This window comes from Aythya fuligula, chromosome 6 (genome assembly GCF_009819795.1).
Source record: "Aythya fuligula isolate bAytFul2 chromosome 6, bAytFul2.pri, whole genome shotgun sequence".
Lineage (NCBI taxonomy): Eukaryota > Metazoa > Chordata > Aves > Anseriformes > Anatidae > Aythya > Aythya fuligula.
Window position 1 is genome coordinate 35,437,706 of NC_045564.1, and position 22,500 is coordinate 35,460,205.

At 39.3% G+C, this 22,500-nt stretch overlaps 1 protein-coding gene across 10 annotated transcripts in view; it reads right to left on the minus strand.

Moving 5' to 3' along the window:
• GTDC1 (glycosyltransferase like domain containing 1) overlaps positions 1 to 22,500 on the minus strand; it is a 154,733-nt gene that overhangs the window by 37,932 nt on the left and 94,301 nt on the right. The gene's annotated exons all lie outside the window — the stretch shown is intronic.

Sequence of the window (22,500 nt, forward strand, 5' to 3'; positions counted from 1 at the left end):
AAGCAAACATCTCTGGGAAGTAAAATGGCAATGCTGTTTCGTAAGCCAGTGAAGTCCTGGCATTTTTGCACATGCTGCAGAAAACCTTTGCAGTGACAGGACTCATCTGCACACTGCTATATTCAGGCCACTGAACTAATTTTTGTAATATATAAACTGTAACGTTTTATGCAGATCCAGTTTCATTATTTGATTTAAAGTAGGAATGGATGAATGACAGTCCTGGCTCAGGAAACACTCAACTGAAGCTCCTCTACTCGAACATGACTTTTCTGAGCAAACATAAAGAGGACTACATGCACTGCCACCACGGGATCCACACTCTAAATGTCTGCACCTCAAGCTAATTTACGCAAATATTATTTACTTACATGCCTTTCAGTGTGATTATGGTTCTTCCAGATAAGTAGAGACATTTAAATTTCGCATTTCCTTGTAATTTCCAAATGTTTACACACTATAGCCTGTTTATTGAACTGTTTACTAAAGTGAACACTTGCTCTACTTTATCAACCTCCTCCACAGTTCTTCAGAGTTTTGCTCCATCCCAGGAAGAGCTCGTTTCTGGGCTGTGAACAAGCTGCTTCCACTGCTCTGTCAAAACAAATATCCTTAAATGCTGGAATCACCCACCCTACCCTGCACTGGAGCACCTTTACACACAAGCAGACCCTTTTCCTTTGAAATTACTACCAAAATACAAACACACACATACACTATACAAACTTTACCACAGTTGTACTTGACTAATTACTTCGAGGACTTTTATTTGAGACCCTTAAATCCCCTTTCCTAAATCAGAAAGCTGCGTAACTATTCCATGCAATGTGCACTCCTTGATTCAGGTTGCTGTCCTTTGGCATATTATTTCTGTGTTTATCTACACTAAGCTGCATTTTCAAGTCACTGACCAAATCACCTATGAGATCCACCTTTCTCTCACTGCTCACCATTACTCAGTGGAGCTGCTCTGTAGATACAATCAGAAAGCTCAGTCATATTCAGTCATTTCTCCCAAATCCACTACATATGTTACAATAAAGACAAGATCCCAAATGAGCCTGAGTTGAATTATTCCCATCTCAGCAAATTAGCCACCCTCAGTCAGACTCCCAAACTTTCATTACTTTTGAAAAAAAAATAAAATAAAAAAAAATAAAAAAGTCTTTTGCACTCAAAACAGGCTATTGTTCCTCATAACATTTAAGGTAGCATTTTATTAAATGTCTTTCATAAATTGAAACCTGTACGAAACCTATAACCCTTTTGGAAAAGATAATGAGCACAAAGAGATAAATTCAATGTGGCTGCCTGTATTCCCCTGTATCTGGCTACTCAGTATGTGGATGCTCTTAAAAGCAAAGTCAGCAATGGAGATGTCACCTCCACTTGGGAACCGAAGCTCATGGCATGGATCCCTCTAACCACCACCAAGCACAGACCAGGCTCGTGTTCTGAACTAAGTTTTGTAGGGCTGATACAAGTTAGGTGACGGCAGATGAAGCAGAAATAGGTTTAGGAATTTGCCCTAAACCACCAAGCTAAGTGCAGAGTACCGGTTTACCAAACCAAATTTAACTAACAGATTTTGAAAAATCATTGCTGTAAGAGGAATTACTCAAAGCATTAAAGGTCAGATTGCCTAGGTATGCTGTATCTCTGCCTGTGTTTAACCTCCCAGCCAATCATCCCCTCCGTGCACCATTGCTGTATCTGAACAGGTTTTTTCCTTAGTTTTCAGTCCTCATAAATCTGATCTGTCATGGCAGAGTTTCTAATAATATTAGATAAAACTTCACCGATTTCTCTCTGGAATACACTATTTAATATCCTTTATTTAAGACATGTGTGTGCAATCAATTCTGTTGTATTTACTTGTATTACACACACAGTATTTATCATCTTGACAATTTTTAAAAGTTTTAGAACACCATTTCACTTAACAGTTTAAAAAAAAATAAGATTTATTTGATGGTTAACTTTGGAACAAGTTATCTGCATTAACTTCCATTGTTTTGGCATAAAGTAGTTCTGTATATTTTACTAACAACAGTGGAGACATGATAAAGGATGTAGGCAGAGAGCCATAAACTGCTCTTGCTGCAAGCCACAGTGTTCATGTACAAGCATTAATTTTTTGGACTTTGATTGGAAGACGTCTCTGCGTTCAGCCACTTGGATTTTACTAAATACAACAATGTATAAAATGTTGTACCTGAATATAACAATTTTAACTGCAGAAAGACCACTGTAAATCATACGTAGTATAAACTTGTCCACATGATTGGAATAATATAATGGATACCGTAGTCCCTAACCACTAGCTAATGTTCTTTATGACACTTAAATAAATGACCTGAAAATAAAATAGTAACAACATGAAGTCTCCTAAACCTGTTCATGTGCCTTTCCCAAAAGCATGCTAGAGAAAGACAATGTATAGTTAACACATTTTTTGTGTTTACATTTTCTCCAGAGCATTTTTGCTCCAGCTATTCTCCTTTTCCTCTTCCAAATTTACATTAATTCTTCTTTTCTGTTACCTTCCAGCCAGAATAATCTCTCCATCCAGTACCTGCCCGGATCTCATCAAGAGCGTGCATGATTTCTGCATCACCACACACCTGGGAATCTCAAAGTCTTCTATAATTTGGGGAAAAAAAAAGGTGCTCCAGTGGGTTTTTTTTTGGAGCCAGTATCTGCTCCCACAGAGATGATCGCAGTTTCTGAAATCTCTGTCCAAATTTCAGAAAATGCAGAGAGGCAGAGCTGGTGTGGGAGGCTGCTGGGTGTGGAGCAGATGTAGGCTTCAGAAGAAAGTTAGCGAGGTAGAGCAGCAGAGAGGTAGCATTTAGCTATCAGGAAAGATGCACCATTTTGCTCAACCCTAGTTACAACACATCCTAATCATGGAAGAAAAATGCCATACGGTTCTGTTTTCAATATGGGAGATGAATTTTACTTTCATTGTTAACCTTAGGTTGTGAAATCTCTTACATATGGAACCTTCCAAAAAAAATGCACCAAAGCATACAAATATTAACACTTTGAACAGACTCTGCAAGGTACTTTCCTTTACATTTAAGCAATGTGGAAAATGTTTTACTTTTATGAATTATTCATACATTGAAACCCCAACAGTTCAGAACAAACAGTGGAAGACTTAAATTTCTAATTTTAGTATTGTGACTTTTATTTATTCAGATTCCTCAGAATTTCTGATACATTCAACAGACAATTTTAAAACTTCACGAAGACTGTAAAAAGAGCAAGCCTTGAAAACTTTCACTTTTTGCATACTGGATATAGAAGTTTAGCTTAAAAGATGGCTCACAAATGAACTTGCTGAAGTTCATAGATAATAAAAATTCCATATGCTAAAAGTCAGAGCTTCAATCTAAATATTTGCCATTTTGAACAGCAGATTTTTTTCAACTCTCCAATCCATAGGCACTAATTTTCTTTTCATTTATCCCATGAAACCTTACTCTGAGGAAACCTGTCCTTTTACTCAGAGCAGACATGCATGCTCCTTAGCTCTTTTTTAGCACGTTGACATGTCACATTGCGTGTGTTTATTCGCAGCACTTTATCTGCCCTAATGAAAAATTACTTATAAGAATTGGTTTATTTTTATGGCACTGAGCTCCATTTTATTAAAAACAACAACAACAAGAATGGATAGGCAATGAAGTCACCGAGAGATGAACAGAAACCACATTAGAAGCCTAACTGGAGTGCTGGTTTAGGTTGAATGGACAAGTTTAGGGTGTTGAATGCTGGTTTCAATATTTACTCTCAATAAGCAGGAACTGTTTGTAAGAATGGATATAAGCTAAAAAAAGGATTTTAATTCTCCAAAATTGGCAATTCTGTAACTTCATTCACATACGTAAGCGAAGTTAAAGATAGTTCTGGAAGTGCTGTGGAGGTTTTTCTTTTAATTATATGGTGATTAAATGGTTTTAAAATAATAGAAGTAGACAAGTGGAGACAAGCACTTCTGCAATTCTTGTGGTCTTCCAGAACATAAGAAAAACTGCTCTCCAAAAGCCAAATGAAAGAGGGTTGCCTGCAATCCCAAATAGCCCCAATCAGATATGTTACAAACCTTCCCCAGGCCTTGGAGCTGCAAATCCATTTCAGAGCTGCCGTGCTTTCTTTGTCACTGCTGCACAGTCACAGCATAACTTACAATTTAACAAACTCACTGTCTGAGAATTTCCTTTGTCTTTCTTTAAACATGATAACAAATGTCTCTCTGGTAACCGTAATATTTTTAGTTGAATTTATGTGGCCTCAAACACCAGAGAGGTTCATGCAGAGCTTATAGGAGGCTGCTACCTGGAATCCATTTGGCTTGTAATTCTTGCGATGGACACTCACATTTTGTCAATCGCCAGTAAATCACTCAGTAAAACTCATTCATTGAGATCTACCTACTTCGGAGAAGACTGCAACAATTTTTAGGAATTGGCCTTGAAGATCCTTCTCGGTCCCTTCCGAGTCAAGATATTCAATGCTTTTATGAAATGACAAAACTGGGACATCAGTCTTTAGGGACTTTTCTTTTTTTTTTTTTTTTTTTTTTTTTTTCCTCTCTCTCTTCTCTAGGTACTGTCACATTTTGCTCTGCAGTAAGGAAGAGTTGTTGAGTGTGGGGTCAGGTGTCCCAGAGCTGTGTTACAGTTTAAAGCTAAAAGCTTGAAAGGAGATTCCCAATTTTTAGGGAATTTTATATTAAGGTTTGCTGAAGTTGCCACATACTTTCTGGGATCTAATTTCACTTTCTGATCTTCAGCAATGCTTGTAATTCTTCATTCAGAAGAGGAAGGAGATTACTTGTCAGCAGTAATCTCTAACACAGATAATGCCATATAAATATTAGGGGCTTATAAGCATGGACAAGGATTAGGAGTAAAGAGAGAGAACAGAAAGAAAACGGAACAGAGCCAAGATTAAGCACTGGGAAGGGCAAGGCAAAAGAAAATACAAGGTCTGTGGCTGAGCTTGTCTTCCTGCAGCTGAACATGTATTTTCCTGGGTGGAATAAGTAGGGTTTATGTGGAGTGCCAGCAGCACCTCCCTGTTTGTGAGGTTCAAGGTACAGAAGTATGGAAATATCTGCGATGTGATCATTTCCCCGTCGTTATCTTCTCTCAACTGCCTTCTCCACGACACAAGAAATACCGAACAGACCCAGGGAACCACTTCCAGCCTCCTCCTCACAGCCCGTCCAGTTCCAGCAGGTTGCTCAGGGCTGCACCCAGTCAAGGTTTTGACTGTCATCAAGGCCAAAGATGAAGATTTCACGTTCAGACATTAACAACATGGGAGAGAGCTAAAGCTGCCAGCAGCAGCAGATCTTCTTTGAAGCCTATGCTTCCAAATGGTTTCTGAGCAAAATAGCTCACTACCTAGTACTCGTGTTTGACACTGCTGGGAATTTCCCCTTTTGCTTAGTATCTAAATTCATCATTCAACCATGTCTTAATTGCTTTAGGTCAGCAAAACCAAATCAGATGTTGATCACTCTGCACTTTGATGTTGGAAGAGGGACTCTGGACCCAGTGAAGTCACAGGCAAAACTCTCTTTGAGTTCAAGACAGACAAATTTGTCCCTAAACTTCTGAATTCCCATCTTCAGTTCCCCGAAATCCTTTAAAACTAAACATGAGAACCTGTGCAGACTTGTGATTGCTAAGCACACCATTCTTGAAAAATGAAGTGGTGATAATTTAAAAACTCCTTAGGAAGATGGCAATGGACTACGATACACATTTTATAACACAGATAAAAATAATATGCATTTTTTGCACAAGATACAAAAATGTTACTTGATTGTTTTGTTTGTTTGTTTGTTTTTAAGTAATTTCCTTTATAAGCAAGCATTATGACCGTGTAGATCTGTTACATCACCACTGCAAGGTGACAGATATACTTTTGGAGCCCTGAGCCACCTCAGTAACAAAACTTTCGAAGTGACAGAAATTTAGCACTTCTGGACTTAAGTTCTGCTTCTGTAAAAGTTCAAAAGAAGGAATTACACTATGGAAAAAAAAGTTAAGCTTCTGAGAATTGCAAGGTTTTTAAGGTTCTTTAGGATCCTAAAGGATTGGTCATGTTTATTACTGCTTGCTTAAATAGGAAAAAGAAAACAGCTCAGCTCCTGAGCGCTTATTTAGAAAAATGCAAATTTCACATATAGCTCCAAACAATACACTATGTCTTCCTGCTAAACAGAACTCAGAATGGGTGTCTGAAAACTGATATCACACCTTAAATCATCTAGTCCTTTCTTTTTCTTTTTTTTTTTTTTTTTTAAATTTAAAATAATACCAGGATCCCGTAGCATATAATTTCCTGTTTTGTGGCAATCCTTCTAATCAGGACATATAGAATGGATGTCCCCTTTAACCAGGCTGTTTTGCAACATACGCAATGCAGAAGGGAGTGCTATCATAACACTTCAATAGTTAAGTGACTTTATGAGAAAAATACTTCCAAATGTTTCCTAAAACCTTCCAAACCGCACCAAAGAACATTATCGTAATATTATGTTTCCCTATGGCCTCCAATATTTAAGCTTGCTATTCTCGAAATGATACTTGGATGAAAAATATGAGTTTATGTAATGTATAAATTGTTCCTAAAAGAAAAGTTGCCTTTAAAATTACTCTGTATAGATGTCAGATATTTTGCATTTTCAATAGCCATTCCGTATTAATTGAACAAATGGTATTCCGGCACTTTGGGCTGCACAAGGATAGTCTGTATCTTAAAACTGAGCAGTCACTTTGTGATCTTATTCATAGCAAATACTGAAAACAATAACTGTCCTAACTGATTACATATCAAGTTACGCTTAATAGATATCCATATTTCTTGCACAGTATACATAATCCCTATAAACTGTATACCATATATCAATAACATATTCCAGTGAATCCAGCATCAAAGAGTTCGTTTATAGTAGGTTTTCATTTGACTCAGGGTTGTAATGTTCTGTGCAAGCATAAGCTAACCATTTCAGTGATTTTGCCAGCAAGCTGCTTTTTGGCAGATTATTGGCAGTACATATTGGCAACAAACTAGTGCAACTAAGCCCTTCTTATAACTTACAGGTAAATAATGATTTTAATAAATTTATGTAAAATGTTCCACTTGCTCACATCTGGTTTTGATAGTTCACTCAACTGTGCAAATGCAAACTTCTGTGCGTTTCTCAGGAAAACACATATTTCACCTTAATTATTTAACATTTTCTCGGATACCCTAAGAAATAAATAGGCAATGAAACCTACTTTCACTGGAAGGCTTAACTGAAGTAAACTTTATCTTAGAAGCTAACAAAATTAATTAAAAATAATTTTATGCACGCAAAAACCTAAAACATTTTGTTATGAATACATTCACTCACATCATAAGAAAAACACAGGGCTATTGTACAGCTATCTCAGCCACGGGGCATTAAAATCATAAGGTCCAGTCACTTGCCTGCGGTCCGTGCGGTAAAACAAAGCCTCCATTTGAAAATGTGTTACCGTATTAAGTATATTTGCACTTTTTTTGCACTAGAACTAAAGCTTAAATGCATATGCATTTGTGTCTCAGCTAGGCAGTGTAGTTTGCAGGAAGCCCTGTGTTTTAATCCCTATTTTTTATATTATCCCTATAGTGTCTCATTGTTCAAATACCAAAAGCCTCTCTCCATCTCTAGACCAAGAACGGCAGCAGCTTGCTGCTTTACAAAGGTTCTCCGTCTTGTGAAAATAAAGTTTTTGTCAGAAAGCTCTACAGATGTTGTTACTACCAGTAGCAGTGTCATTAAAGGAAGAAATACAAGCCTTGGACTCTTTCTCTGGTGTAAGTCAGGATGCTGCTGATGTCGAGTTAAGACAGGTGAGGTTCTGCCCTTGCCAACCCAGGGAGCAGAAAGCCCTGCTATCATCAGGGCCTCCGCAAGGAGTCCGTTCTGCCAAATTCCTGGAAAATGCATATGGCCCATCACTGAGCTACCTGTGGCATTGAAGGCTGCAAAACAAGGGGAACATGCAGCTTTGGGTAGAAAAAGGAGAAAATTCTATCAGCACAAATGGCACTGTTACATTTATAGGGTGTGAGCTGGCAGTGATGGGCACAGTGACATTACCTGAGTGAGGACAACGGGAACGACAGTGCCTATCCTGTAAGGAGGCAACAGCTTGTGAACAACAGCTTGAGCTAACACTGCCCTGCAGCAGGATGTGGCCATCCTGGAGGTTACTGCATTAAATATGAACAAACCAACCAACCAAAAGCAACAACAAACAAAACGATGGAGATGTAAAGAGCTCAACCCCAACTGTTCAACCCAGTGCTTGGCTTCCACATCTCTGAAAATTGTTCGCATGGAGACAGGTGAAAGGATCATGGAGAGGAGTTCTCTCACAATGCCAGTTTGAGGTTTCTACTGCAATAGGTCTATAGTGACAGAAAGGCCAGCAAACGAGAGTGTAAAGGCAAATTGCAAAATCAAAAGAGCATTTAATTAAGCCAAAGAGAATTTTCTTCAGTTCTCTGCTCCTCCAATGTCCAAGCCATCACCTCGGATGCTGGTTCCTCTACTCCATGCTTTGCCTGCTGATAACCAACGCCACCCATGCTCCACACGCCCTTCCACCCCGAGTGCCTGGCAGCTCCACATCCAGTCCGTGGGACATGTCACCGTAATTAAGGGAAGCAACGTACTTCGGAAGGCTTTACATAGCAAACGTACACATCTGTTCTGCTTGTGGATACGTTTCAAAGTTTTATTTAGTAATTATTTTAAATAGGGCCTGATGATTAAGCATTAGATTTTATTTGCGCCCGATGCAGCTTAGAATTTGCTCGCAGTTTTTTAACATTTATTCATTTATGGGAGTCAGCAGTTTAGGATTTTGTAAGGCTTGGCAACATGGTTAAAGCCCGGTGAATTCTTGCTGAGATCTATTGGACGAGCTGGTAAAACTTTCTGTTGCTATAGTGGACTTGCTTTTAATTTGATCTGTTTCAAGGATTCGGTATCCTTCCAGCACATTATAAACCTAAGGGCATATATTTGTATTGTTTAAAGGCAGGAAATTCTGTGAACTGAAATGAGAACATATCCCTTTTGCCTTTATGGACTTTTGTTATTTTCTCTTCCTTTTGGGGCTTTGGAAACAAAACCAGTGAAAGCTGAAATTTTGAACAATAGCAAATTACTTTCAAGAAAAAAAAAAAAAAAAGTAAAATACTAAGTATACTTTTATAGCTTTACTCATACACTTTGTATATATGTAAATCGGATGTAGTCAGGCATCAGAAAATACTATTTGGAGCAGGCCCTTAGACTGCAATAGGCTCATACTGTTTTTGTCATAAAATACCATGGACTTTGCTGTTTTACTTTATTATTATTCCTTTACTACCTTGTATTAACTTGTACCCCACTGACTTCATGACAGAGCAGATTTGTTTCATGGGAACCACAGAAGTAGGGCAATCACATTTTTACTGTGAGCAGAAAAAAAACTAATAATCTCTGTAACTCTTCCACTTTGCGTCCTTGTCCAAAGAGTCCCGTGCCCTCCTGCAGCTGATGCAGGAAGTAGGTCTGGAAGCACAGCACGCCAGGACTATTTACACCGTGCGGACATCTGAAACCAGAACTGCTGAGATGAACGGAGAGTCATGTTCCACTGAAATTACGAGTTGGACAGAGGCGGCCTCTCAGACAATTACAGCAGCAAACTTTGTCCCAGTGGTTCTGTACTAATTAGCAGCGGGACTGGAGGCAGAGCAGCTGCATTAGCACGGATACCTGATCTCTGCAGGATGTATTATTCCCAGTGGGGCACTGCACGAAAACGTCTGCACTGCTTTTAGTACTCCAACTAGCTTGGTTAGAGTAGAGTAAGCATCCTTATCACACACAATAAATTGTACTGTACTGTATTTTAAGAACACAGATGAATTTTCTAGCACTGAACAAGCTACCACACATCAGCTGAGCCAGGGTTACAGCTCTCAGGAATATTCCTACCTGGTGGCAGCCTTTGGAGACCCAGCCAAAGCTGCAGCAAGCTTCCTGCAGGAAGGCTCACGTGCGACATCCTCAACTGCAGCAATTTCAGCAAGAGCCTGAACACTTACCCAGCACTTACCCAGCGGTGTTCCTTGCATACAGCGTGCAACGAGCTGACTGTTTCTATCTAATAAGCTTAATAGCTAAATATAAATTACAGTGGGATATAAGGCTTGAGAGAGACATTCGACACCCAAGATATTGCTTGGCCGCTGGATCTCTCCTAGCTAGTGTTTCTTCAGACTCGCTAATCCCTCTTCCTGGACAGCAGCAATTATGACATTGGTGAACTGCAGGACTTCGGTTTATTTGCTTTCATTTGGCACAGAGCTTCGTGCCCATCTCATCTACGCTTGGAGGTTACAACAACTGAAGCCGGGATCACCATGAGACACCATCAATCACCACAATAAACACAACTCAGCTGTTTCTTTGCACTCAAAGCCTATGGCAGAGAAAAATCTTAATAAGAGATTTAAAAGAACATGAAGAAGCAGCTTCACTTGAAACAAGTGCTTGCAATAATGACTCCTAAAGAAATGCTACTAACAACCCCGGGGAATAAATAGCTGAAAGGTATTCATGTTCATCTGTGGATTATATGCCCTGTAGATCTCTACATAATAGCAAAGGGGATCTCTACCTACCTGTTGTAACACTTCTACAGTCCTTTGCAGAAATGGCCAGTGATCCCCACCCCAGACACCCAGGGTACAGCCTTCCTGCTGGAAAATGGGGTTCTGAAGCCTAGCACCCGTCATAAACTCACTTATCCCAACTATTATTTATTCTTAGGGTCACTTAACCATACCGTGTCTCAGTGCAGACTAATTTAACATTTTTGCCTAAGTGGTCAAAGAACCAGAAATATTAGATTTTGAACTGCAGCAGCATACAAATGTTTACATCCCATATCTAGCATACACACGCATGGCTCACGGTAAGCTACTCCGTACAGGTTCTTGGATCTTCTGCAAATGCAATTAAAGATTCTCAGGACAAAAATTACAGCTAAACTCATGAACTACACAAAACATGTCTGACACTCCATTTAGTAAAAGTCATGCTAAATTAGAAGGCCCAGCTAAAAAAGCAGATGCTCCGCTCGCTAAGTTGTAGTTGCAGACAGAATTTTTTCTGCTAACATCAAAAGAACAAGGTGTTCATATAAATGGCATTTTATTTTGATCCTATTATTCTATATGAGCTAGAGGAGAGATCAAAGGAAAAAGTACCCAGGTTTCACTATTAACACTTAACATAGCTCCAGTCAGAAAATCCTTTCCAGATTGCTAGCGCAATTTAAAGCACAGCACATTTTTGTTGTTCTGTTGGGTAATATACCTGAAGGCACTGTTTTGATTCTGATTCCCTGACCACCTTTTTCATTGTGGAAAATTGTTTCTGATATATGTATTTTCAATTTTTTTTTTTTTTTTTTTTTTTTTTTTTTTATGATAGCAATCCCCAGGCTCCCCAGGCCTGGGGACTACAAGGTTTTGGGTCCTACCCTCTGTCACAGGGAGGCAGGCTGCCCCAAAGTACCGACACCGCATTAGCGAGGGCGTACGATGGCCAGGAAATTCAATCCCGTCAACGTCAAATGCTGAAGTCTGGTGCAGCCCCTGCCAATGGCAGTTCCACTGGAAGCAGAGCATACCAGCTTCAACTGAGTATGTAAACAAACCTAATGGCCCTTTAAAAAATGTAAAAGTTCCTCCTGATAGCTGGCAAGAATAAATGTGCTTTAATATTTTGTATTGCTTGTGATGACATTATCCAGGAGTAGTGCTATTCGTTAATAGTTGTTTCCTCTATTAGAGCCCAATGACGCTGCATAAAGGACAAATAATTATATTTTGTGTTTCTTACGAAGCCGGAGTACACTACCAAATTTTAACATTCATGCTTTCTTTGAATGTAAGTTTCTCATTGATGATTCAGTAACTTATGGTTAAAGTTTAGGAATATCACTTCCAGTGAATTCTCTTGGCCTACAGTGACTGTCGAAATTTGCTAATAAGCAGGTACAGCTTTTTGGACTACCTTTGGAAAAATCAGCAATCTAGCATTCGTAAAAAAAAAAAAAAAAAGGAGGGCATATGTCCTTCTTCCCTGCCTCTCCTCCCCCTTCCTAGTCGCTATTAAAACATTCATGTTACAAAGTCGTTCCAAAGTTTATTGTAAATGCCAAAAAGTGGGCACCGATCCCACACGAGCTGGCTCGGTTATGGCCCACCATCTTGAACATATTCATTTTATCCAACTCAGTGCCAGGAGCTCTCTCTCTCTTTTTTTTTTTTTTTTTTTTTTTTTTTTTTTTTTTTTTTTTGACTCTTTTCCCTAATAACAGTAGATTGCGCATACACGAGGAGATAGCAAGCCGTGATTCTGGGAACTCGCACAGCGAACGCTAAACACATGCAGGTGAGTGGTGGCCTAGACTGAACATTACAATTACGGGTTAAACGAGACAAAATGTTTCATGCACAGTCAGAATATGTTCATATTACACATAGCAGCCAGCTGGCTATAAATCCAAGAAGTAAGCTGGAAATCTTTAGAGTTTAAATGGATGAATACAGATATAAGTGGAAGAACAGCGGTTTGTCGCCATATGAATGGCTTTTGACTGCAAAGAGTGGATCGCTTTTACAATGGTTTTCCAAAAGAGTAACCGTGTTGAGAAGAAATTAAGAGTAAGTGTGATGACTGGAATGTTCCACATATTTATGTTTTCTGTTCTGTTCTGAGACACTGAAGCCCTAGTCTGTGGCTCTGAACAATTATACCACGGTTTTAAACACAGGTGCTCTTAGTGAACTTTATACAATTAAGTTATTTAATAATACCTCTGAAGCTGATGAGCCATAAACAGGATTACTCCATTAATTTATTTCAGATTAAAATTAGCAAGAGCTGAGCTGAAAGAAGCTATGAACCATTTTTCTTGCCCTATTCCCACCTCTAAGTGATATATGCTGCAGTCTTCTCTTCTCTAGATCTATGGATCACTGAACCCACGGCCAGCACTCCAATTTGTGCACAAACCCACCAGACCACCTCAATGATGCTAAACCAGCACCTTCCTACCAACCCCAAAGGATGCAAGAAGCATTTCTGAGGTGTTTGTTCTTCTACAGACACAAAATATATCCTTTGACTTTTTCACAAATGGGAGAACCTGAATGACTTTCTCGCACTTTTCAGGCTTTTACCAAGATAAATGTTTGTTGTTTCTCCATCCAAAGTAGATGTAACTCCTTCTTGAACCCAACAGCAGAGTTCATTTATGTTATATATATATATATATATGTAACATAAAGACATTAAAAATATATTTCTTGGTGTTTAAAAGTAGCTATAAGCTCATGGTTTTGGTGTACTCACAGTTGATAGAACCAGATGGAAACTGTAGGAAGACTGATAACAAGTTTGCTCCCCAAAACTTTTCTCCTGTGTCTCTGAACTGACTGAATGGGAACCGAGAGGGAAAGAACAAAGATTTGCTGTTCTTTACAGTCACGCAACGAAAGTGTAGGTTAAATACAGGAAGTATTTGCAGATTTCAGATATTTTGGAGACCTTTGTTGCTTTTTCCTTGCATTGAGATCTAATCTCAGCCCCAGCAAAGAGCTGGGCTTTCATGTTCTGCAGTCCTCCACTAATTAAAAACCCAACCCACTTTGACACATGCCAAAGCAGACTCAAGATGCAGATTTTAACTTTGTTTTTTTGTAGGCATCCATGCTAATGTATTAAGAAAAAAACGTTTCACCAAGAAAAGAGGCTTAAAATGATACTGTTGAATAAATTAATTTAAATATATTCCAGTTTGTGTGTTCACAACAAAACATGCCTGCAGACCAGAAAGATACAGCTATAACTAAGAAGTTTGGACAGACGACATTTCTGTCCCCTTGTGTTCGACATCAAATATGTCGCAATCATGATCTTTAAGCCCCACGTATAAAATACAGAGAGAACTTCTTTTTTAAAAAGAATCTGATACCAAGTATACTTCCAACTCACTGAAGTTATCATCAATAACCACTGGAATATTTTTAGAAGGTCTTTCAGACAGAAGGGTCATGTTCTCCCTACAATTTTGAACAAGTAAGAAAATGTGTTTGCTTGTTGAGCTTCAATCAAACTTCAATTTTGGATTATTTGTCTGAAGTCAGAATTCTTAAAATAAGCACATTTTTTATAGAACCAATTTCATGGAAAAAAGCACCATCCCCAGTTGGAGGATAATCAGCTATACAACTGGCTCTGATTTGGAGGTAAGGTACACGGTCATATACAAAAGGACTGTATGACTAATCTAAGAGGTGCTACACCAGCACCCATATTAATAAACATAAACACCACTAATATTTTATTTGTGTTATGCTGCTGTACTACCCGTGGTTCCCAGAAACTTTATTTTATTTTATTTTAACTTCTATCAACATTTCACCTTTGTACATCCTGGTGGCTCTATTACCCAGGTATCTTCCCCTTCCTCTCCAAATCACACGTTTCCTTGCTTAAGGAAGCCACTGCATCCTGGATATATTAGATATTAATATTTTACTGTGCTTCTCCTATGCATATAGAAGGCATATTGCATCAGTCGTGTAAAGTGCTGAGTGCTTTCTTAACACACTGGCTAAAAAGGGTTTGAGCACGCTCAGCATGTTGCAGAAGGGTTTATAGCATGATGGGCAACCCAAATTCCAAATTTGCCAATATCAGCAATATTTGGCAATGCAAAAATTCCTGAATATGAACGGGAAAATACTTGGCTGCCAGATATTCAGAAGTATTACATGCAAAAACTGCATTAGGGAAATTTCCAGCTCTTACAAGAGCATTCAGGTAATTTTTGATGGATCATCTGTACTTTTAGGTGCTTTCTGGAAGCACTTTTCTGCTGTCCGTTTATTGTTCTTTGTGAAGAAAATAGGAGAAGAAACTCCTACGTGGTGAGCGAGCACCAACAAGTGCTCTGCTCCCCGCACTGCCAGACAGGGAGCGACATAAATGGTTCCCTGGCTGATGTCACTCTGATATCACTTACCTGCAATGGATCAGGTCCCTGTGCACCAGCACCACACAGACCATTAACATGACCCACTTTACCAGGACTGTGTGGTTGGCATCACTGCACAGGATCACACAAGGCAGTAGGAACCACCATGGCTGGGCTCTGCAGAAAGTGACAGTCCCCACATTTCAACTCCTTTTTTTTTTCAGCTCATCAGCACCATTCTTCATGCAAACTTTTGTGTTTGTTTTTTTTTCCCTATATGCCTCTCCTTAAAATATTCCTTCACTTAACTTGTTCAGCGCCCAGCAATGGCTGATTAAAAAGATAAATCCAGCAATGTTAGACATCAAAGGTAAAATTGGTAATTATTTTGCACTGAAAGTCTGAAAACAACTTCAATCAGCACATACAGAAAGGTCTGCCTTTGTCTAGAAACGTATTTCCTTAACAATTTTTGATCAATTTCCTTCAGTGAGAATGACCAACTTACAATTTTCGGTGTCTACAAGGACCTTATTTCATGAATTTGTATAAATGGCAGAAAAGTATATATAAGTGTTTAAAAAGCAGCCAGGAGTACATGCAACAGCCTTTGTGGAAATAGCGCAGTTAGATTTAAAATACCAAACACTCAAATTACTTCTGACATTTGGTCTGAGTTGCTTCAGAATTTGCACCTATGACCAATAAAAGAAAAAAAAAATGCTGGTTCTGAAGGAGACTGATTATTTCCTTTGCAATATGTTACCACAGAGCAGTTATTCTCTTTTTCTACCAGATCTGACAGCCATTCAAATGCACTGGTTTTGCTGCACACTAAACCAGAAATATGATCTCTGCTTGGAAACTCCTCTCAAAAACATTTTCTTCTGTCAATTCTCAGTAACTGCATACAATAACAAGCGTGACTATTGAACTTTTAAAGTATCAATGTTCAGTCATCTTCCTGAGTTTACATATTGCAGCTGTAGGGTTCAAATCAGGAATCAGATTCTGAAAGACTCTGATCTCTCCCCATAGTTCAAATGCTTATCATAACCTTTTGTGATATTTAATTGGCACTGCTTTCTCCTCCTTCATTTCCAAATGGATGATTCACAGGCTCGGTCTTCCAGGAACCAACCACTTCAGCTATTCTCTGCACTTCCTTCAACTCTTCCTTAACCACAGCCAGCCCTCTGCTTGACCCCACCTTTAATACATGTAGGACTGGAGAGCCTCAACTAACACACACATTATGCCTTCTGAGAAAAGAATGACTAAGTGACACCCAAACCCCAGAATTACGACAGCAAGCTTTCCAAACCTTCCTGCAGCCACTGCCTCGCTAGGCGGTTACAGCGAAGAAGAGTCCCTGCTGAAGATGGAACTGCCAGATTTCTTTACTTTGTTTCAATAATCACATAAATTGCTTTCTAGCACTCTACCCTGAGTTAGGCACAGGATATTAATCACAGATTAATGCAAAACTCGACAGGTATAGACTAGATCAGCAACCCAGCAGTTCACTCAAAGAGAGAAACAATTCACCAGCTGGACGTCCTTCTCCACCTACCACACTCTGACTTCTTCCCCCACCTCTTCTGTGATGCCTGCACATCTCGTGTCACCTCCCAGCTTCAACATACACACACATGAAGTCTCGGTGGTGCTGAGGTCAGCTCGTACCACTTGCACTAACTAAGGTCATACTTTCAACTACCTTCTTAAAAAAGCAACTTCTGGAATCACTGGACCCACGTTTCTATGAATTACTTTGAATACAATGCTGATATAAATATAAATCTATAAATAAATAAATAAATAAATAAATAAAATATAAAAATACATTAATAGATATATAATTACATACAGGCCGCCCAGGGAAGTGGTGGAGTCCCCATCCCTGGAGGTTATTTAAGAGATGTGAGGATGTGGCACTGAGGTACATGGTTTGGTGACGGGACTCAGTAAGTCAGGCTGGTGGTTGGACTTGAAGCTCTTGAAGGTCTTTTCCAATCTAAATAATTCTATGATCAGGAAATACTTTTTTACGATGCAGGTAACTGAGCACTGGTTCGGCTGAAATACTGCGGAGTCTCCATCCCTAGAGATATTCAAGAGCTGTCTGGGCACGGCCCTGGATAACCGGCTCATGGAGACCCTGCCTGAGCAGAGATGTTGGACAAGATGACTTCCAGAGGTCTCTTCCAGCCTCACTGGGAGAAGACACTGTCAAAAGCCAGGCTAAAGTCAAACTAAGCGACACCCACTGCTCTCCCCTCATTCACAAATCAGCCAGGTTGGTCAAACGTGATTACCCTTGCAAATTTGCTCCCCTTCAGGTGCCCCAAGGAATATGTAACAACAGGGCTCACACCGTGATGTTCCAGGGACCAAAGGGAGGCCGACCAACACGTTGCTCTCAAGGTTGAACTGGTCATCAGCCAGTTTTCTCAGGACTTTTAGAAGCATCTCTTTAGGTGCCATGGCTCTGCATGGGTCAAGTTCTCTCAAATAATCCCTTACCTGACTTTTATCGATTGCTGTAGTTTTCTTCCTTGAACCCTTTCACTAAGCACAACAGCTTGGAAGACCTTGCTGGTGATAACTACGACAAAAAGTCATTGACTACCTCAGTCTTACCTGCTTCAACTGCCACTAAACCGTCCACCCCAGCTAGCAGGGGGTCCGTGGGCCCACATTTTCAGATAGCAGTAGAAATTATTTTTGCTGTCTTTATTTCCCAGAAAGACTGCCTTGACATGTTCAATTTTTCCCTGATCATGCAACCAGATGAAAAGCAGTATTTAATTTTGTTACACACACATCAGATGGTCAAATGAAATGAGCATTAACAACCAAGGTTTGTGGGGAAAAACAATATAGATTTTGTTTTAGAAGCAGAAAGAGGAGGCTGAAGAAAATGCCTACCTCTCAGAAGGCACTGAGCATCTGGACAGTGATAAATTCTACCAGCACTCCAGAAGAAAGATAGAAAAGAGCTTCACATGATCTCAGATGCTGACTGAGGGTCACATCAGGACACAGAAGGAAGCAACAGATGACTGAGATGGCTATTTCAAAAAGGTCTGCAGTTCTCCAATGCTAAATTTATACTCAGATGCTTAGAGTGAAATGTGTAACGACTTCCTCAGTTAAAATCATCAGGGAAAAAAAAAGCAATGAACAAATGGAAATCTGGAGTCTGAGAGTCAACATGAATACAGAATTTTCTGAATCAGCACACAAATGAACAGGGCTGAAGTACAACACAGGGAAAAAGCAGATGATACTGAAAACAGAGAAGAACACCTGTAAATTTCCACATTCTTAATGCAGCACCTGCCCTCAAACCACCTGTGACATAGAAGCCTGCCAGAATATACACAGGTAAGGGATTCCTAGACAATACAAGCTTCAAATAATGCCTTCCATCAAACAATTACCTCAATCACCCTACCCCCTGAGGTGACACGCTTGTCATACACATCATTCATTGCTTCCAGATAAGACCACTGCATTACAAATCATTTTGGTGTAAAAACATCCCCTGCTGAAACCTGCAGTGCAAGCAGTGTGCAAGCAGCCGGCCCTCCTAGCATTAAATGCCGTGGTCACACCGCTCCCGTGCTCCTGCTCATCCCATCAACACAATGCTGTCTGCAGCTTCTGGTACCTTACTCTCGGTGGACTGGTCTCATCTACGGGAAATTAATATCCTCAGCATAGCTTTCCTTCAGAAGAAGTAGAACTGTTTATTTCAGAAGCTCAGACTTTATCTGTGCACATCTACACATACACACATGGAGACTTCCTGAGCAGGAAATTCCTACAGTAACGACAACTTCCAACCTTAACATTTTCAGATCCTAATGCAAAACTATTTAAACTATTTACCGTTTTCTTATGAAACACTTTTTTAAAATGTAAGTTACCTTTTTTCCTACATGCTAAAGTCATTAGAAAAAAACAAACACAGCAAAAAAATAAAAAACAAAAAAACAACACAGCTACTTCAGTGGCCTTGAACAGATTTTCATGGAGATGTGGTGAAATGCCACGATGATAAAATTAAATCAGCAACAAAAAAAAGACCCAGTCTCTTTTCTGAAGTTGTTCAAGAGCAGAAAACAACACGGCTGTGATTCCTAAGCTTTTAGCTCCCCTCTGTCACAAATGGCAGAAGTAACTCCTGGGTGTGCATCACTTTGAAGTGGCACCATTAAGCACCTCTGGCCTCCTGGCTATGCCAGACGCATGCATCCCCCTAGTTGCAGCTCTGTAATTTCCACTGAATGCTGCTTGCAGCAGCCCCTTGACTCCACCGTGCAAAGCAGTTGGTTATTTTGCCCTGTTGCCAAGAACTGTGGTACCTGATCTGCTCTGTGGCTTCTTCCTTTCACTGTAGCACAACCAACAGCAACAATAAAAAAATATTTTGTTTTACAGAGCAACTCACCAAAAAAATCCCGTCTTCTCTAAAAATGTGTCTCCTAGGTGTAGTGTTTACAAGGAGTAACAGAATATGCTATTTTTAAAATCTGGGGAATGCAGCCCTTCCTCACTCAAAATAGTTCCCAAATTATTTGCCATTAGTTATCCATTACAATTCAGAACTTGTGTCTTAACTTGGAAATTCAGACTTTAGTACATTTACTCTGAGTTTTATAGTACACTAAACTGTTTAATTGCTTTTTACAGGAAGTGATACAGAATTATTTGTAGATTCAGTAATGGAACCAGTGAGCCAACGATCTTCCATTTCTGAAGTTCCCCGGCTCCCGTGAAATAATAAAAATACATCAAGACAGCAGCGGAAAAGCAAGTGGACAGTTCTCTGCAGCGCCTCCATAATAAACAATATAACCGCGATACTTCACCAGAATGTTCAAAAAGTAAATTGAATGGCAGCGTGATTGCAGTGGTTCCAGTTATGTTAATTAGGCTGAATTCATGGTTCATTGATGCTGCAATTATGCTGCAAAGAAATGCTGCAAGCATGCTATCTCATCCTCCTGCAGCCTGCTGAGTGTGCTGCCATTATTCTTCTTGTGGCAAAAAAGACTATCTATGGAGATACGGAGTAGGAGTCACATTTATACTCACACCACACCGTTTACAAAGGCTCACTTAGACAACTGCATTCAGATACTTTCTTCTCTCCCAGATTTAATAGGAAAAATAGCTCTCCAAATCCACCAGCCATTTTTTAAGCTGGCTTTACTCTGCCAATTTGCATACTAAGCATAGAAATTATAAGCCTTATTAGCCCCATTTCAAACACGGAGGGAGGAAAAGTGGTGAAGAGAGTTGCCCAAAGTTACATACCTCATCAGGGGGAAGAGAACCTCAACGTCTCCTCCCTTCTTTTACTGACATGTCCTCATTGACCACTGTGGGCTGGATGTAATAATGGAAAACTGCTATGAAAGTTGGTTTAAACAAGGGAGACGTTTATTTCCAGTGTTTCCCTTTACTCGGGGCTCCAGCCAAAGCTGGTGGGAAGGATGTCTTCAGTAACAACTATGTGAGGTTCTGCCAGGGTGTCAGAAATTTGATTTCTCAAATCTTCAGAAAATTCAAATTACATCCAACTAAATCAAGCAAATGATGACTTTACGATATGAGGAAGCAATCAAACCAACAATATTTTGTCAGACCTCCAGCATTATTCTCGATATGTCTCTTTAGTCTCCAACAACTTTTTGGTAATAGAAGTTTTTGTTGCCTGTTCCCTGGCAGTAATAGGTCATGAAGGCATTCACAATATCAAAGGGATGAATAAATAAGTCACATCAGGTCTAAGGAAGAATCCTTAAAATTGTATCCACCAGTCCCCTATATTTACATACACATCCCAGAACGGCCTCAGTGAGGCATTCTGTGAAATAAAGGAGGACAAATGGGCATTATATTCTCAAATTACTGAAAGAAGATACAAAATGAGCTAAATATGTTGGCCTGCAATGGAAGGGAAATACTTTAACATGGCACCAACTCATTCTCTAAATGGCTAAGGTGTGCTTGCCATACAACACAAGTTTTCAAAGCTTTTCAGTTTTTTACTGGGTTGAAGAAGAAGGTACAGAGGAAGATAAGTTTTCAAGCAAGAAGTTGGTCTGTTTTTTTAAGAATTGTTTGACATCAAAAAGCAGCTTCTTCATAAAATGCATTTCCTAATGTTTTTATTTTCAGAGAAACATGACGTGGAATCAGGAATCCAAACAGGAGCTGGCCCACTGCATAACCTCTGAAGACCTAAGAGGCCTTCGAGCCTAAGTTCCAGGTTCCCCACTGACTTAGAAGTGTCATTAAAATCCAATGGTGCTTAAACGCCTAAAGTTTTAAAAATATAGGCAATTCTTTTTTAAAAAAAATTGATACCAGCCACTTCAAAGCTGTCTCTCCGAACTCCAGGATGATTGAGTTTCCGTAACACAATTATGGCTGTAATGGAGCTGGATTGAAAGCTAGGTTCAGCTTTCAAACAATTCCCCTCCCCAAAATAGTTGCAGATGATGCGTGTTTAGCTTTCTGATCCTCAGGTGACACAAGTATGAACAATATTAGCAAGATGTGCTTTAGGAAGGGAAGGCAATACTCTAACTAGAAACAAGGATCTTTTCCACAGACGAATGGACATCTATAACAATTTAATCTAACAAGACATCAAGCTTACATGCCCATTTAAAAAACGATAATGGCACTTGTCTGCCAGGTTTGTTCCTCGATGCTTCATTCATTGACTAACCTTTTTTTTTTTTTTTCCCCCTGCTTTATTCACTAATATTATCTCAGGTCTTTTCCAGATTAAATCTACCAGCAGTTTTCAGCCATGCCACAACTTCAATTAATACCCAGTTTGAGTCTTAACACGAGGAATTCATTCATTGACCGAGCTTTGGATCTGGCTTTTATAATGACTTTTGTAATGCTCTTAAGATGAGTAACCTAAAACAGTTTGACACTGTAACCTGTCTCTGTTATATAAATAGAAGTCTAAAAGTACATCAGGAATAATAGAAATATTTAACAGACACTAAATAATGTCAATTTGACAAATAATTTGTACTTTATGTAAGAGCACATAAACCCCCCTGTTTTCAGATACGTAATTAGCCTGATGGTTCTGGCTCGCAATCTACGCTGCCTACTTCAACAGGAGCTTAAATACAACACAGAAAATGATGTCAAGTCAGCTGGACAAGAACATAGGCGTTCCTAAAGTTTTATTACTCTCACTCAAAAAGCATTACCATGGATAGAAGGAAAACTAAATATTAAGTACACCATTAACGAAAAAAATTATTTCAAATCAATGAAGCATGACAAGACCCAAGTATACTGTTTCTCAATTCCTTTTTTCTAATGTACACTGAGAAGACAGTAAGGT